General features: G+C 40.4%; 1 protein-coding gene across 1 annotated transcript in view; it reads left to right on the forward strand.

Moving 5' to 3' along the window:
- RADX (RPA1 related single stranded DNA binding protein, X-linked) overlaps positions 1–17827 on the forward strand; it is an 81307-nt gene that overhangs the window by 36206 nt on the left and 27274 nt on the right.

Consider the following 17827-nt stretch of genomic DNA (forward strand, 5'->3'; position numbering starts at 1 on the left):
AGCATCTTTTCATGTGTTTGTTAGCCATCTGTATGTCTTCTTTGGAGAAATGTCTATTTAGTTCTTTGGCCCATTTATTGATTCAGTTCAGTTCAGTTGCTCAGTTGTGTCCGACTCTTTGCGACCTCATGAATTGCAGCATACCAGGCCTCCTTGTCCATCACCATCTCCCGGAGATCACTCAGACTCACATCCATCAAGTCCGTGATGCCATCCAGCCATCTCATCCTCGGTCGTCCCCTTCTCCTCCTGCCCCCAATCCCTCCCAGCATCAGAGTCTTTTCCAATGAGTCAACTCTTCGCATGAGGTGGCCAAAGTACTGGAGCTTCAGCTTTAGCATCATTCCTTACCAAGAAATCCCAGGGTTGATCTCCTTCAGAATGGACTGGTGGGATCTCCTTGCAGTCCAAGGGACTCTCAAGAGTCTTCTCCAACACCACAGTTCAAACGCATCAGTTCTTTGGTGCTCAGCCTTCTTCACAGTCCAACTCTCACATCCATACATGACCACAGGAAAAACCATAGCCTTGACTAGACGGACTTCAGTCGGCAAAGTAATGTCTCTGCTTTTGAATATGCTATCTAGGTTGCTCATAACTTTTCTTCCAAGGAGTAAGCATCTTTTAATTTCATGGCTGCAGTCACCATCTGCAGTGATTTTGGAGCCCCCCAAAAATAAAGTCTGACACTGTTTCCACTGTTTCCCCATCTATTTCCCATGAAGTTATGGGGCCAGATGCCATGATCTTCCTTTTCTGAATGTTGAGCTTTAAGCTAACTTTTTCACTCTCCTCTTTCACTTTCATCACGAGGCTTTTTAGCTTCTCTTCACTTTCTGCCATAAGGGTGGTGTCATCTGCATATCTGAGGTTATTGATATTTCTCCCGGCAATCTTGATTCCAGCCTGTGTTTCTTCCAGTCCAACGTTTCTCATGATGTACTCTGCATATAAGTTAAATAAGCAGGGTGACAATATACAGCCTTGATGTACTCCTTTTCCTATTTGGAACCAGTCTGTTGTTCCATGTCCAGTTCTAACTGTTGCTTCCTGATCTGCATACAAATTTCTCAAGAGGCAGGTTAGGTGGTCTGGTATTCCCATCTCTTTCAGAATTTTCCACAGTTTATTGTGATCCACACAGTCAAAGGCTTTGGCATAGTCAATAAAGCAGAAATAGATGATTTTCTAGAACTCTCTTGCTTTTTCCATGATCCAGTGGATGTTTGCAATTTGATCTCTGGTTCCTCTGCCTTTTCTAAAACCACCTTGAACATCAGAGTTCATGGTTCACGTATTGCTGAAGCCTGGCTTGGAGAATTTTGAGCATTACTTTACTAGCATGTGAGATGAGTGCAATTGTGCGGTAGTTTGAGCATTCTTTTGGCATTGCCTTTCTTTGGAATTAAAATGAAAACTGACCTTTTCCAGTCCTGTGACCACTGCTGAGTTTTCCAAATTTGCCAGTATATTGAGTGTAGCACTTTCACAGCATCATGTTTCAGGATTTGAAACAGCTCAACTGGAAATCCACCACCTCCACTAGCTTTGTTCGTAGTGATGCTTTCTAAGGCCTACTTGACTTCACATTCCAAGATGTCTGGCTCTAGATTAGTGATCACATCATCATGATTATCTGGGTCGTGAAGATCTTTTTTGTATAGTTCTTCTGTGTATTCTTGCCACCTCTTCTTAATATCTTCTGCATCTGTTAGGTCCATACCATTTTTGTCCTTTATCGAGCCCATCTTTGCATGAAATGTTCCCTTGGTATCTCTAATTTTCTTGAAGAGATCTCTAGTCTTTCCCATTCTGTTGTTTTCCTCTATTTCTTTGCATTGATTGCTGAAGAAGGCTCTCTTATCTCTTCTTGCTATTCTTTGGAACTCTGCATTCAGATGCTTATATCTTTCCTTTTCTCATTTGCTTTTCACCTCTCTTCTTTTCACAGCTATTTGTATGGCCTCCCCAGACAGCCATTTTGCTTTTTTGCCTTTCTTTTCCATGGGGATGGTCTTGATCCCTGTCTCCTGTACAGTGTCACGAACCTCATTCCATAGTTCATCAGGCACTCTATCTATCAGATCTAGGCCCTTAAATCTATTTCTCACTTCCACTGTATAATCATAAGGGATTTGATTTAGGTCATACCTGAATGGTCTAGTTTTTCCCTGCTTTCTTCAATTTGAGTCTGAATTTGGTAATAAGGAGTTCATGATCTGAGCCACAGTCAGCTCCTGGTCTTGTTTTTGTTGCCAGTATAGAGCTTCTCCATCTTTGGCTGCAAAGAATATAATCAATCTGATTTCGGTGTTGACCATCTGGTGATGTCCATGTGTAGACTCTTCTCTTGTGTTGTTGGAAGAGGGTGTTTGCTATGACCAGTGCATTTTCTTGGCAAAACTCTATTAGTCTTTGCCCTGCTTCATTCTGCATTCCAAGGCCAAATTTGCCTGTTACTCCAGGTGTTTCTTGACTTCCTACTTTTGCATTCCAGTCCGCTATAATGGAAAGGACATCTTTTTTGGGTGTTAGTTCTAAAAGGTGTTGTAGGTCTTCGTAAAACCATTCAACTTCACTTCTTCAGCATTACTGGTTGGGGCACAGACTTGGATTACTGTGATATTGAATGGTTTGCCTTGGAGATGAACAGAGATCATTCTGTCGTTTTTGAGATTGCATCCAAGTACTGCATTTCGGACTCTTTTGTTGACCATGATGGCTACTCCATTTCTTCTGAGGGATTCCTGCCCACAGTAGTAGATATAATGGTCATCTGAGTTAAATTCACCCATTCCAGTCCAATTTAGTTCGCTGATTCCTAGAATGTTGACGTTCACCCTTGCCATCTCTTGTTTGACCACTTCCAATTTGCCTTGATTCATGGACCTGAAATTCCAGGTTCCTATGCAGTATTGCTCTTTACAGCATCAGATCTTGCTTCTATCACCAGTCACATCCACAACTGGGTATTGTTTTTGCTTTGGCTCCATCCCTTCATTCTTTCTGGAGTTATTTCTCCACTGATCTCCAGTAGCATATTGGGCACCTAATGACCTGGGCAGTTCCTCTTTTGGTATCCTATCATTTTGCCTTTTCCTACTGTTCATGGGGTTCTCAAGGCAAGAATACTGAAGCGGCTTGCCATTCCCTTCTCCAGTGGACCACATTCTTGGGTCGTTTATTTTTTCTGGAATTGAGCTGCAGGAGTTGTTTGTATATTTTTGAGATTAGTTGTTTGTCAGTTGCTTCATTTGCTATTATTTTCTCCCATTCTGAAGCCTGTCTTTTCACCTTGCTTATAGTTTCCTTTGTTATGCAGAAGCTTTTAATTTTAATTAGGTCACATTTGTTTATTTTTGCTTTTATTTCCAATATTCTGGGAGGTGGGTCATAGAGGATCCTGCTGTGATTTATGTCGGAGAGTGTTTTGCCTATGTTCTCCTCTAGGAGTTTTATAGTTCATGGTCTTACATTTAGATCTTTAATCCATTTTGAGTTTATTTTTGTATATGGTGTTAGAAAGTGTTCTAGTTTGCTTTTACAAATGGGTGACAAGTTTTCCCAGCACCACTTGTTAAATAGATTGTCTTTTCTCCATTGTATATTCTTGCCTCCTTTGTCAAAGATAAGGTGTCCATAGGTGCGTGGATTTATCTCTGGGCTTTCTATTTTGTTCCATTGATCTATATTTCTGTCTTTGTGCCAGTACCATACTGTCTTGATGACTGTGGCTTTGTAGTAGAGCCTGAAGTCAGGCAGGTTGATTCCTCCAGTTCCATTCTTCTTTCTCAAGATTGCTTTGGCTGTTCGAGGTTTTTTGTATTTCCATACAAATTGTGAAATTATTTGTTCTAGCTCTGTGAAACATACCGTTGGTAGCTTGATAGGGATTGCATTGAATCTATAGATTGTTTTGGGTAGTATACTCATTTTCACTATATTGATTCTTCCGATCCATGAACATGGTATATTTTCCCATCTATTAGTGTCCTCTTTGATTTCTTTCACCAGTGTTTTATAGTTTTCTATATATAGGTCTTTAGTTTCTTTAGGTAGATATATTCCTAAGTATTTTATTCTTTTCATTGCAATGGTGAATGGAATTGTGTTTCCTTAATTTCTCTTTCTATTTTCTCACTATTAGTGTATAGGAATGCAAGGGATTTCTGTGTGTTGATTTTATATCCTGCAACTTTACTCTATTCATTGATTAGCTCTAGTAATTTTCTGGTGGAGTCTTTAGGATTTTCTGTGTAGAGGATGATGTCATCTGCAAACAGTGAGTTTCACTTCTTCTTTTCCAATCTGGATTCCTTTTATTTCTTTTTCTGCTCTGATTGCTGTGGCCAAAACTTCCAGAACTATGTTGAATAATAGCGGTGAAAGTGGGCACCCTTGTCTTGTTCCTGACTTTAGGGGAAATGCTTTCAATTTTTCACCATTGAGGATAATGTTTGCTGTGGGTTTGTCATATATAGCTTTTATTATGTTGAGGTATGTTCCTTCTATTCCTGCTTTCTGGAGAGATTTTATCATAAATGGATGTTGAATTTTGTTAAAGGCTTTCTCTGCATCTATTGAGATAATCATATGGCTTTTACTTTCTAATTTTTAATGTGGTATATTACATTGATTGATTTGCAGATATTGAAGAATCCTTGCATCCCTGGGATAAAGCCCACTTGGTTATGGTGTATGATCTTTTTAATGTGTTGTTGGATTCTGATTGCTAGGATTTTGTTAAGGATTTTTGCGTCTAGGTTCATCAGTGATATTGGCCTGTAGTTTTCTTTTTCTGTGGCATCTTTGTCAGGTTTTGGTATTAGGGTGATGGTGGCCTCATAGAATGAGTTTGGAAGTTTCCCTTCCTCTGCAATTTTCTGGAAGAGTTTGAATAGGATAGGTGTTAGCTCCTTAAATTTTTGGTAGAATTCAGCTGTGAAGCCGTCTGGACCTGGGCTTTTGTTTGCTGGAAGATTTCTGATTACAGTTTCAATTTCCATGCTTGTGAAGGGTCTGTTAAGATTTTCTATTTCTTCCTGGTTCAGTTTTGGAAAGTACTTTTCTAAGAATTTGTCCATTTCATTCAAGTTGCCCATTTTATTGTCATATAATTGCTGACAGTAGTCTCCTGTGTTGTCTGTTGTGATCTCTGCATTTTCATTCCTAATTTTATTGATTTGATTTTTCTCCCGTTGTTTCTTGATGAGTCTGGCAAATGGTTTGTCAATTTTATTTATCCTTTCAAAGAACCAGCTTTTGGTTTTGTTGATTTTTGCTATGGTCTCCTTTGTTTCTTTTGCATTTTTTTCTGCCCTAATTTTTCAGATTTCTTTCCTTCTACTAACCCTGGGGTTCTTCATTTCTTCCTTTTTTAGTTGCTTTAGTTGTAGAGTTAGGTTATTTAGTTAACTTTTTTCTTGTTTCTTGAGGTATGCCTGTATTGCTATGAACTTTCCCCTTAGCACTGCTTTTACAGTGTCCCACAGGTTTTGCGTTGTTGTGTTTTCATTTTCATTTGTTTCTATGCATATTTTGATTTTTTAAGTTTCTTCTGTGATTTGTTGGTTATTCAGCAGCGTGTTGTTCAGGCTCCATATGTTGGCATTTTTAATAGTTTTTCTCCTCTAATTGAGATCTAATCTTACTGCACTGTGGTCAGAAAAGATACCTGCAATGATTTCAATGTATTTGAAATTACCAAGGCTACATTTATGGCCCAGGATGTGATCCATCCTGGAAAAGGTTCCGTGTGCACTTGAGAAAAAGGTGAAATTCATTGTTTTGGGGTGAAATGTCCTATAGATATCAGTTAGGTCTGACTGGTCTATTGTATCATTTAAAGTTTGTGTTTTCTCGTTAATTTTCTGTTTAGTTGATCTATCCATGGGTGTGAGTGGGGTGTTAAAAGAATGAAAGAAAGTGTAAGTAGTTCAGTCATGTCTGACTCTTTGCGACTCTGTGTACTGTAGCCTACCAGGCTCCTCCATCCATGGGATTTTCCAGGCAAGAATACTGGAGTGGGGTGCCATTTCCTTCTCCAGGGGATCTTCCCGACCCAGGGATCGAACCCAGGACTCCTGCATTGGAGGCGGACGCTTTAACCTCTGAGCCACCAGGGAAGCCTGGGGTATTAAAGTCTCCCACTATTATTGTGTTATTGTAAATTTCCCCTTTCATACTTGTTAGCATCTGTCTTACATATTGCAGTGCTCCCATGTTGGGTGCATATATATTTATAATTGTTATATCTTCTTCTAGAATTGATCCTTTGATCATGATATAGTGTCCTTCTTTGTCTCTTTTCACAGCCTTTGTTTTAAAGTGTATTTTATCTGATCTGAGTATTGCTACTCCTGCCTTCTTTTGGTCTCTATTTGCGTGGAATATCTTTTTCCAGCCCTTCACTTTCAGTCTGTATGTGTCCCCTGTTTTGAGGTGGGTCTCTTGTAGACAACATATATAGGAGTCTTGTATTTGTATCCATTCAGCCACTCTTTGTCTTTTGGTTGGGGCATTCAACCCATTTACATTTAAGGTAATGATTGATAAGTATGATCCCATTGCCATTTACTTTATTGTTTTGGGTTCGGGTTTATACACCCTTTCTGTGTTTCCTGTCTAGAGAAGATCCTTTAGCATTTGTTGGAGAGCTGGTTTGGTGGTGCTGAATTCTCTCAGCTTTTGCTTGTCTGTAAAGCTGTTGATTTCTCCTTCATATTTGAATGAGATCCTTGCTGGGTACAGTAATCTGGGCTGTAGGTTATTTTCTTTCATCACTTTAAGTATGTCCTGCCATTCCCTCCTGGCCTGAAGAGTTTCTGTTGAAAGACCAGCTGTTATCCTTATGGGAATCCCCTTGTGTGTTATTTGTTGTTTTTCCCTTGTTGCTTTTAATATTTGTTCTTTATGTTTGATGTTTGTTAATTTGATTAATATGTGTCTTGGGGTGTTTCACCTTGGGTTTATCCTGTTTGGGACTCTCTGGGTTTCTTGGACTTGGGTGATTATTTCCTTCCCCATTTTAGGGACGTTTTCAACTATTATCTCCTCAAGTATTTTCTCATGGTCTTTCTTTTTGTCTTCTTCTTCTGGGACTCCTATGATTCGAATGTTGGGGCATTTAACATTGTCCCAGAGGTCTCTGAGGTTGTCCTCATTTGTTTTAATTCGTTTTTCTTTTTTCCTCTCTGATTCATTTAATTCTACCATTCTATCTTCTACTTCACTAATCCTCTCTTCTGCCTCCCTTATTCTACTGTTTGTTGCCTCCAGAGTGTTTTTGATCTCATTTGTTGCTTTATTCATTATATATTGACCCTATTTTACTTCTTCTAGGTCCTTGTTAAACGTTTTTTGCTTCTTCTCAATCCTTGTCTCCAGGCTGTTTATCTGTGATTCCATTTTGTTTTCAAGATTTTGGATCGTTTTCACTATCATTATTTGGAATTCTTTATCAGGTAGATTCCCGATCTCTTCCTTTTGTGTTTGGTTTGGTGGGCATTTATCCCGTTCTTTTACCTGCTGGGTATTCCTCTGTCTCTTCATCTTGGTTATATTGCTGTGTTTGGGGTGGCCTTTCTGTATTCTGGCCGTTTGTGGAGTTCTCTTTATTGTGGAGTTTCCTCACTGTGGGTGGGGTTGTACAGGTGGCTTGTCAAGGTTTCCTGGTTAGGGAAGCTTGTGTCGGTGTTCTGGTGGGTAGAGCTGGATTTCTTCTCTCTGGAGTGCAGTGAACTGTCCAGTAATGAGTTATGAGATGTCAGTGGGTTTGGAGTGACTTTGGGCAGCCTGTATATTGAAGCTCAGGGCTGTGTTCCTGTGTTGCTGGAAAATTTGCATGGTATGTCTTTCTCTGGAACTTGTTGGCCCTTGGGTGGTGCTTGGTTTCAGTGTAGGTATGGTGGTGTTTGATGGGCTCCTGTCGATTAATGTTCCCTGGAGTCAGGAGTTCTCTGGTGTTCTCAGGATTTGGACTTAAGCCTCCTGCTTCTGGTTTTCAGTCTTATTTTTACAGTAGCCTCAAGTCTTCTCCATCTATACAGCATGGCTGATAAAACATCTAGGTTAAAGATGAAAAGTTTCTCCACAGTGAGGGATACCCAGAGACGTTCACAGAGTTATATGGAGACAAGAAGAGGGAGGAGGGAGTTAGAAGTGACCCGAATGAGATGAGGTGGAATGAAAAGAGGAGAGAGCAAGCTAGCCAGTAATCACTTCCTTATGTGTGCTCCACAGTCTGGACCACTCAGAGATGTTCATGGAGTTACACAGAGAAGAGAAGAGGGAGGAAGGAGACAGAGGTGGGCCAGGAAGATAAAGGGGGGAATCAAAAGGAGCGAGACAGATCCAGCCAGTAATCAGTTCCCTACGTGTTCTCTACTGTCCGGAACACACAAGAGATTCACAGAGTTGAGTAGAGAAGAGAAGGAGGAGGGAGGAGATAGAGGCAATGGTGGAGAAAAAGGAGAGTCTAAAGGGGGAGAGAGCAGTCAAGCCAGTAATCTCGCTCCCAAGTAAAAATGGGTACTGAAGATTGGGTTCTCAAATGTACAAAATTGATAACCAATACCAAAAAGCAAAGATTAAAAATCTAGAGTAGAGGTTGGATTTTCAAAAATACCATATTAAAGAAAAGAAAGTCAGAAAATTATGAAAAGTATATATATATGAAGTTTGCTTTAAAAAATAAGGTCTCTTCTTCTTGCAAAGTAATAGTAGGTTATAAAAATGAAAATTAAAGGAGTAATAGAGGACTTAAAATTTTTTTAAAAATGATAGTAAAAATATATCTAAGGCTTTCTCTGGTGTTGTTGTGGGCAGTGTGGGGTCAGTTCATTTTTGGATAGTTCCTTGGTGTGGCTTATATTTCTCAAGAGCTATAGACCCCTTCCTATGCAGTCGGTACTAACTACAGGGTTTTAATCTATTGCACCTGTCACTTCCAAGGAGGTTCCCTCTGTTTTAGCTTCTTCTTTTTGCTGGTCTCTTCAGTGTCTGATTTCCGCCCTGACACAAGGGTGGACACTTTTAGGCTCACTTGTGTCGCGCTGTGGGGAGGGCGGGATGCTGCAAACAAATAGCACTGGTGTGTGCTTGCAGTGTCTCAGCCACACTGGGCCTGTCCCCACTCACGGCGCATGTGCCCTCCCTGCCCACACAGCGCAGGCTCTAGTTTGCTCCACCAGGAACCGTCCGAGGCCGGCCCTGGGCTGCATGCACCTCCCAGGTCTAAGCCGCTCAGGTTCAGGCACTCGGGTAGTCCTCAGAGGCACAGACTCGGTTGGGCCTGCGTTTTGTGCCCTTCCCAGTTCTGAGCAGCTCAGATGACGAGGTGTTTGGCGCGCGTGGTTGCTGCAACTTATCGCCTCCCCTGTCCCTGCCGCTCGGTTTTCTGGGTGTACAACCGGCACACCTTCTCAGGCGGATGTTGGCCATCCAGTATCCCAAGAAGTCTTAGTTAGCAACGAACCTGCTTGCAGTTTGGTAGATAATGCCTCTCTGGGGCTGCGATTGCCCCCTTCCAGCTCTGGCTGCCCTCGCCTGCCTGTCACCATAGGGGGATGGTCTGCAGCCGCCTAGCTCTGCTCAGTCCTTTGTTCTGTGATCGGGCCTGGCATTTTCTTAGATTAGGGCTTTTCGCGTGGTAGCTATCCCGCAGTCTGGTTTGCTAGCCCAAGTTAGTTCCCTCAGATTGCCCTCGGGGCATTCAGGCCCGATCCTTACTCTAAGCAGTGCAGCCCCTGCCTCCCTGACGTCTGCCCCTGCTTGCTAGTGGCGGGTGCAGTCGTCTGCGCTGCTTCTCCGCTGGGGGAGTTACCGTTGGGCACGTAATCTGTAGGTTTTGATTATTTATTTATTTTTCCTCCCAGTTATATTGCCCTCTGTGGTTCCAAGGCTCACACAGACTCAGCAGTGAGAGTGTTTCCTGGTGTTTGGAAACTTCTCTCTTTTTAAGACTCCCTTCCTGGGACAGAGCTCCATCCCTACCTCTTTTGTCTCTCTTTTTGTCTTTTATATTTTTTCCTACCTCCTTTCGAAGACAGCAGGCTGCTTTTCTGGGTGCCTGATGTCCTCTGCCAGCATTCAGAAGTTGTTTTGTGGAATTTACTCAGCGTTTAAATGTTCTTTTGATGAACTTGTGGGGGAGAAAGTGGTCTCCCCATCCTATTCCTCTGCCATCTTAGGACCTGCTCCTGTGTCTTGCTTTTTAATCCATCTAGCCACTGAATCTTTTGATTGGTGAATTCAATCCATTTACATTTAGGGTGATTATTGATAGATGAGGATTTAGTTACTGCCATCTTATCTTCTGTTTTCTGGTTGCTCTGTTGTTGTTGTTCAGTTGCTCGGTCCTGTCTGACTCTTTGTGGCCCAATGGACTGCAGCACGTCAGGCTTCCGTGTCCTTCACTACCTCCTGGAGTTTGCTCAAACTCATGTCCATTGCTGCTGCTGCTGCATCAGGTAACCAAAGTATTGGAGGTTCAGCTTCAGCGTCAGTCCTTCCAATGAATATTCAGGGTTGATTTCCTTTAGGAGTGACTGATTTGATCTCCAAGGGACTCTCAAGAGTCTTCTCCAGCACCACAGCTCGAAAGCATCAATTCTTTGGCACCCAGCCTTCTTTATAGTCCAACTCCCACATCCATACATGACTACTGGAAAACCGTACATAGCTTTGACTAGATGGACCTTTGTTGGGAAAGTGATGCCTCTGCTTTTTAATATGCTATCTAGGTTTGTCATAGCTTTTCTTCCAAGGAGCAAGCATCTTTTAATTTCAGGGCTCCAGTAACCATCCACAATGATTTTGGAGCCCAAGACAATAAAGTCTGTCACTGTTTCCATTTTTCCCCATCTATTTGCTATGAAGTGATGGAACCAGATGCCATGATCTTAGGTTTTTTGCATGTTGAGTTTTAAGCCAGCTTTTTCACTCTCCTCTTTCACTTTCATCAAGAGTCTCTTTAGTTCTTCTTCGCTTTCTGCCATAAGCGGGATGTCATCTGCATATCTGAGTTGATTGATATTTCTATTCCAGCTTGAGCTTCACCCAGCTCCTCTTTTTACATGATGTACTCTGAATATAAGTTAAATAAGCAGGGTGACAATATATAGCCTTGACCTACTCCTTTCCCAGTTTTGAATCAGTCTGTTGTTCCATATCCAGATCGAACTGGTTGCTCCATTATTTCTTTTTCATTCTTTTTTGATCTACCATTTGGTTTCCTGGTTTTCTCTGATGTTTTTATCAGTTTCTTCCTCTTGTTTTTGGCTTTGGTGGGTCTTCATTGCTGAACTTGGGCTTCCCTTAGTTTGGCTAGTGGGGGCCACTCTTTGTTGTGGTGTGTGGGCTCTCATTTTGGAGGTCTCTCATGTTTCAGGGCACAGACTATAGGTGTGCTGGCTTCAGTAGTTGCAGTGTATGGGCTCAGTAGCTTCGGCTCACAGGCTCTTGAGCACAGCCTCAGTAGTTGTTGGGCACAAGCTCAGTTGCTCCATGGCATGTGGGATCCTCCTGCCCCAGGGATTGAACCAGTGTCCCCTGCATTGCAGGACGGATTCTTAACCACCAGACCACCAGGGAAGCCGTCCTGCATTTTATTTTTCTTTTGTTTGGTGTCTCTGCTTGTTGTTAACTTGTTAAGTCATGTCTGACTCTTGGTATCCCCACCAGCTGTAGCCCACCAGGGTCCTCTGTCCATGGGATTTCCCAGGCAAGAATACTGGAGTGGCTTGCCATTTACTTCTCCAGGGTATCTGTCTTCTCAACCCAGGGATCAAACCCTCATCTTCTTGGCAGACAAATTCTTTACCACTGAGCCACCAGAAAAGTGTCTGGTTTAGATTTATGTTTTAAGGTTACCATAAGGTTTGTATACAACATCTCACAGATAAAATAGTCCTTTTTCTGTTGATAGCATCTTATCTTCATTTGCCTATATAGACTATGTCCTTTTCCCCATTCCTGTTCATGTTTTTGTTTCTCAAATTATCTTTCTTTATGTTGTGAATTTGTTACCAAATTGAAATAGCTATGGTTATGTTTTCCTCTTTTCTGCTTTAACCTTTATGCTATAATAAAATGTTAAAAAGCCTATTTTTATGTAGTTACAGTTTTATGATTCTGTCTGTTTATTACCTTACTCAAACTTTCATGTACTTTTTTGCCTTTTTGTTTCTGGTGGAAGAACTCTTCTCAGCATTTTTTGTAAGGCATAGCTTTTGTTTATCTGAGAAACTCTTTATTTCCCATTCATATCTGAATGATTACTTTGCTGGATAGAGTATTCTTGGGTGACAGTTTTTATCTTTCAGTATTTAGAGAATGTCATTGCACTCCCTCCTGACCTGTAAAGTTTCTGCTACGAAATCTGTTGATAGCCTAATGTAGGTTCCTTTGTAGGTTAGCATCCTTTTTCCCCTGCCTTTGAAATTCTTTCTGTGTCACTGACTTATGAAGACAAGTTTGGTACAATGCATCTTACAGAAGATCTTTTTGCATTGAGGCAACAGTTGTTCTCCTAGCTTCATGGACTTGTATATACAGTTCCTCCTGCAGACTTGGGAAAGTCTCAGCTATTATTTCTTTCTTCTCCTTGCTCCTTTCTCCCTCTCTTTTCCTTTTGGGATATCCATTACCCTAATACTGCCCTTCTTAAAAGAGTCAGCTAGCTTTCTTTGCATTGACTCATTTAAAAATATATTTCAATTCTCTTTTCTCCTTGTATCATCTATTTCTATCTTCAAGCTCACTAATTCTCTCTTCCATATGGTCTGCTCATTTCCAGTGTTTTGTAATGCATTCTTCAACTCATTTATTAAGTTCTTCAGCTCCAGAATTTCTGATTGGTTCATTTTACTTTCAGTGTCTTTAGTGAAGTATTCCTTGTGTTTATTAATTTTATACCTGAACTAATTGGTATCCTGATTTATCCCATAGCTCATTGAATTTTATGATAGCTATTCTGAATTCTCTTATCAGTTAGATCACAATATTCTGTGATTTTTAATTTTGGTTTCTTGAGAATTGTCATTTTCTTTTTGTGGTGCAGTGTTACTGTGGTTTTTCATGGTGCTTAATGAGGTGTTACTCTGCTGGCCCATTTCAAGTGGCAGACACCTTTCTTATTTTTGTTGTTGTTGTTTTAGTCGCTAAGTTGTGTCCGGCTCTTTTGAGACCCTGTGGACTGTAGCCCGCCAGGTTCCTCTGTCCATGGGATTTCCCAGGCAAGAATACTGGAATAGGTTGCCGTTTCCTTCTCCAGGGAATCTTCCTAACCCAGGGATCAAACCTGTGTCCCCTGCATTGCAGGCAGATTCTTTACCATTGAGTGACCAAAGAAGCCCCTTTCATTTCTAGGTAAAACTTTTTGTTTCTAATAATTCAACAGATTAGGCCTTTCTTTTATCTTCCAGTAGGTGGTGCTATAGCACAGGTTTTTGGTTTCTCTTACCTGCACGGCCTCTGGTTATATTTGACAGCACCTTCCATTCTGAACCACCTCCATCACAGGTATCTCCCAGTGCCTTCGTTGTTACTCCTTATGCTTCCAGGGTCGTTGGTGCTATGCTGCTGGTGGTGTGGCTGGTGTCACTGCCTGGGGCACCAGGATGGTGGACAGTTCTGCCATGTCTAGGATTTCCTGAGGCGCAGACTTTCCCACTGCAGGTTGAGGGGTAGCCCAGGTGGCACAGGAACCCCAGCCATGTTCAGTGTTGTCAGATGAGGACTCTGCAGCTGTAAGCGAGGGGAGAGGTCAGAATTATGGGTACCCCCACGGCTAGAGAGGCAAGGACCCAGACCCTACCACTGTCATCCAGTTAATCTGTGGCTGTTGGGCACCGCTGAAGCCAGGAGGCCAGAGTTGTATCCACTGCTTACCTTGTTGCCACCGAGTTCTCCGGGACTGCAAGTTCAGCTGCTATGGCTTGGGGGTCCAGGATTACAGGCACCAAGTCCACTGTTCCCCAAATTCCACATACTCTGTAAGTCTAGTCCACCCACCTTTATATATACAGCTATGTTGGAATCTCCAGTGCTCTGGTATGTTGGGCAGAAGCACTTTTGTTAAGTTGTGGATGTTTTCCTGGTTGTAGATAGGAGAGGGACAAAGAGAGCATCTTCCTTTGCCTTGATGCTAATATCACTCTGCTCAATTTTAATGAAACTAATGATACAATCCCCAATTAATGTTTCAATTTACTATTTTTCAACTTTATGATGGTGTGAAAGCAATACAAAATCAGTAGGAAACAGACTTTAAATTCTGAATTTTGATCTTTTCTTGGGCTAGTGGTATGCAGTACTATACTCTCTTGTGATGCAAGGCAGTGGCAGTGAGCCACACCTCCCAATCAATTATGCAGTCACAAGGGTAAACAACTGATACACTTATAATCATTCTGTACCCAGACAGCCATTCTGATTTTCACTTTTAACATGGTATTCAATAAATCACATGAGATATACAATGCTGCTGCTGCTGCTAAGTCGCTTCAGTCGTGTCTGACTCTGTACGACCCCATAGACGGCAGCCCACCAGGCTCCCCCATCCCTGGGATTCTCCAGGCAAGAACACTGGAGTGGGCTGCCATTTCCCTCTCCAATGCATGAAAGTGAAAAGTGAAAGTGAAGTCACTCAGTCATGTCTGACTCTTAGCGACCCCATGGACTGCGGCCCACCAGGCTCCTCCGTCCATGGGATTTTCCAGGCAAGAGGACTGGAGTGAGGTGCCATTGCCTTCTCCGTGGTGCTCTCTAGTAGATAGTAAAATGTAGTCAAAGTATATCAACTCATTCAAAATTTAGTACTGAGAAATAAAATATAATAAATGGGACATTAAAACTTATTTGTGTTCTCTTGGTTGTATTTACTTCATAAAGCAAGAAAGTACACCATATCAGGGTTATATGAATCCTTAAAAGTAATTATCAGTGTCCCCTAAGAAAGGAGAAGGCACTATTGGAATGACTTTCGTTGTGCATGCGTGCTGAGTCGTGTCCAACTCTTTCCACCCTCCTCGGTCCATGAGATTTTCCAGGCAAGGATACTGCAGTGGATTGTCATTTCCTTCTCCAGGGAATCTTCCTGACTCAGGGGTTGAACCCATGTCTCCTGCATTGGCAGGTGATTCTTTATCACTGAGCCACTGGGGAAGACCATAGGAAAGACTACAATATTAATTATAATACTGTTATATCGATGAGGGCATGGCACACTATACAATCTATATGACTTTTATCTAAGGCCAATAAGTTGATGAAGAGTACAGCTTATTGCCTCTGACATAATTTTTATAATATTCAGCTACTATCCACCATATTTAACATTATTGTCTTAGCCGTCTGTTCCCTTTCTTTTCTCATGCATCCTTTGATATTTCTTATGCTTTAATTTTTCATCTCTTTTTTTGCTTTCTCAGTTGGTACCCATAGACATTGATACCTCCACTTCTGTCATTTAGGCCCTCACCTTTAAGACACTTAAGGCATACAAATGAATGATTGTATGTTCTGGTAAAAATTTCCTAAGGCACTTAAAAGAAATTCTATACAATATAATTTTAATGATGCTGTCAGAATTTGGAAAACTAGTTCTAATTTGTTTCAGATGAAAAAAATCACTTTATAACACCATGTATTTTAAAGTATATGCTGCTGTGTGTGCTCGGTTGTTCAGTCATGTCTGACTCTGCAAGTCCATGGACTGTAGCCTGCCAGGCTCCTCTGTCCATGGAATTTCCCAAGCAAGAATACTGGAGTGGGTTGCCATTTCCTACTCCAGGGTATCTTCCCAACCCAGGGATCAAACCCACATCTCCTGCATTGGCAGGCAGATTCTTTACTTTAAAAGTATATACATACTGTTTAATGATCTCAAAATTCATGTAATTTAACTTTTTATTTATTTAAATATCTCTCAGAGTTGATGTTATCAGTTTATTAATTTTTAGAAATAAACCATTTTCAATACTCAGAAAAAAGTTTTAATTACAACTATAAAACATGTTTTTATTTCCTGGAGTTCTTTAAATGAAGTCTTCCTTCATGAAAGCTTGTTCTTTGTATTCATTAAGAACTCATTCAGAAAATGAAGAATACTACTATTGTAACAGACATTTCTATTGCTGAAGTAAGTTGAGCAGTATTATATAGTATTCTACAACATGACACTTCTGTTTTGCTTTATGCTTTTAGTTTTGGAACTACAACAGCAGAAAATACTCATCATAGAAATATACTGAAAGTTTTTAAGAAGGAGGTCTTTGTTATAAGCGCAAGTTTCTCTCATAGCTTCAAAATAAGATGCTTCCTTTTCACTTATTCTTCTTTCAATAAACAATTATTGAATGGCTATTCTGTGGAGATACTAAAATAGATAAAGTCTATGTTTTTGTAGAGCGAATAGAATCTGGTAGAGGAGATAAACTGAAAAGGCAGTAATTTTAATACAATGTGGTAGGTGGTATGATAATGTTTATTCTTAGTGCTATGACAGCATATATAAGGATTAGTGAACCTTGAGTAGAGATCAAGGATAGCTTCTTATAGAAAATAATGCTACGAGCTAAATTTTGAAGGCTGAATAAGCAACCAGGCAAAGGAAAGGGGGGATAAGCTTTTTCTGGCTGAAGGAAAAACGTGACGTTTTGAAGCAGCATGAGGCTTATAGAAAACTCTGAAATGAGGTTGGAGAGTTAGGCCAGTTTGTTTTCCAGAATATTTGAAGAAAGCAAACATGAAAGGAGGCCATTGAATAGTTTAATTTATATTGTAGAGAAGGAAATATATATATATATCCGTCTTTAGTGTCAACAAATTTAATAAAACTTGAACACTTTCTTTTGTGTAATACTCCTTAAAAAAACATATAACTCTGTTTCAGTATTTGAATTATGTTAGTATGGATATTTGTTCATAATTTGAATGTGTTTTCCAATTTGAATGCATTACATTTCTAATACATTACTTTCAAGAAACTAAACCTATAAACTTTCTAATTGTATTGGATTAGAATAAATTCCAAATGGAACCAGTTTTCCCATTCAAGTCTGTTTTTATAACTGTTATCTTTTTTTAATCTTTTGCAGAATTCCTGTACCTCAACCAGAAACTTCTTCACAAACAAAAGGAAGTAAATAAACCAAGCATGCCAAGCTCCTCCCACTGTATGTTGCTTTGATAATGATGATGATTTTATGAAGACTTTGTGGAACACTATTATTATATACATACTGCTGTTTGATTTGATTCTGCATTTTTGGGTTGTGCCTACCACTGGCATAATATAAGTACTTTAAATAGATATGTAGCTAGTTATTTTTATTTCTATTTTTATTTATATTACCTTAAATCCTTGTCAAAAGTACGAGTCCCAAATTGTTCTGAATTTTGCACCAGTACAACACTTAATTCCCCAAGAAAAATGAATGCAAAAAAGCAAAATGGCTGTCTGAGCAGGCCTTACAAATAGCTGTGAAAAGAACAGAAGAGGAAAGCAAAGGAGAAAAGGAAAGATATTCCCATTTGAATGCAGAGTTCCAAAGAATAGCAAGGAGAGAAAAGAAAGCCTTCCTCGGCAATCAATACAAAGAAATGGAGGAAAACAATAGAATGAGTAAAGACTAGAGATCTCTTCAAGAAAATTAGAAATACCAAGGGAACATTTCATGCAAACATGGGCACAATAAAGGACAGAAATGAAAAAAAAAATTAAAAAAAAAAAAAGGACAGAAATGGTATGGACCTAACAGAAGCAGAAGATATTAAGAAGAGGTGGCAAGAATACACAGAAGAACTGTACAAGAAAGATCTTCAT

This window comes from Budorcas taxicolor, chromosome X (genome assembly GCF_023091745.1).
Source record: "Budorcas taxicolor isolate Tak-1 chromosome X, Takin1.1, whole genome shotgun sequence".
Lineage (NCBI taxonomy): Eukaryota > Metazoa > Chordata > Mammalia > Artiodactyla > Bovidae > Budorcas > Budorcas taxicolor.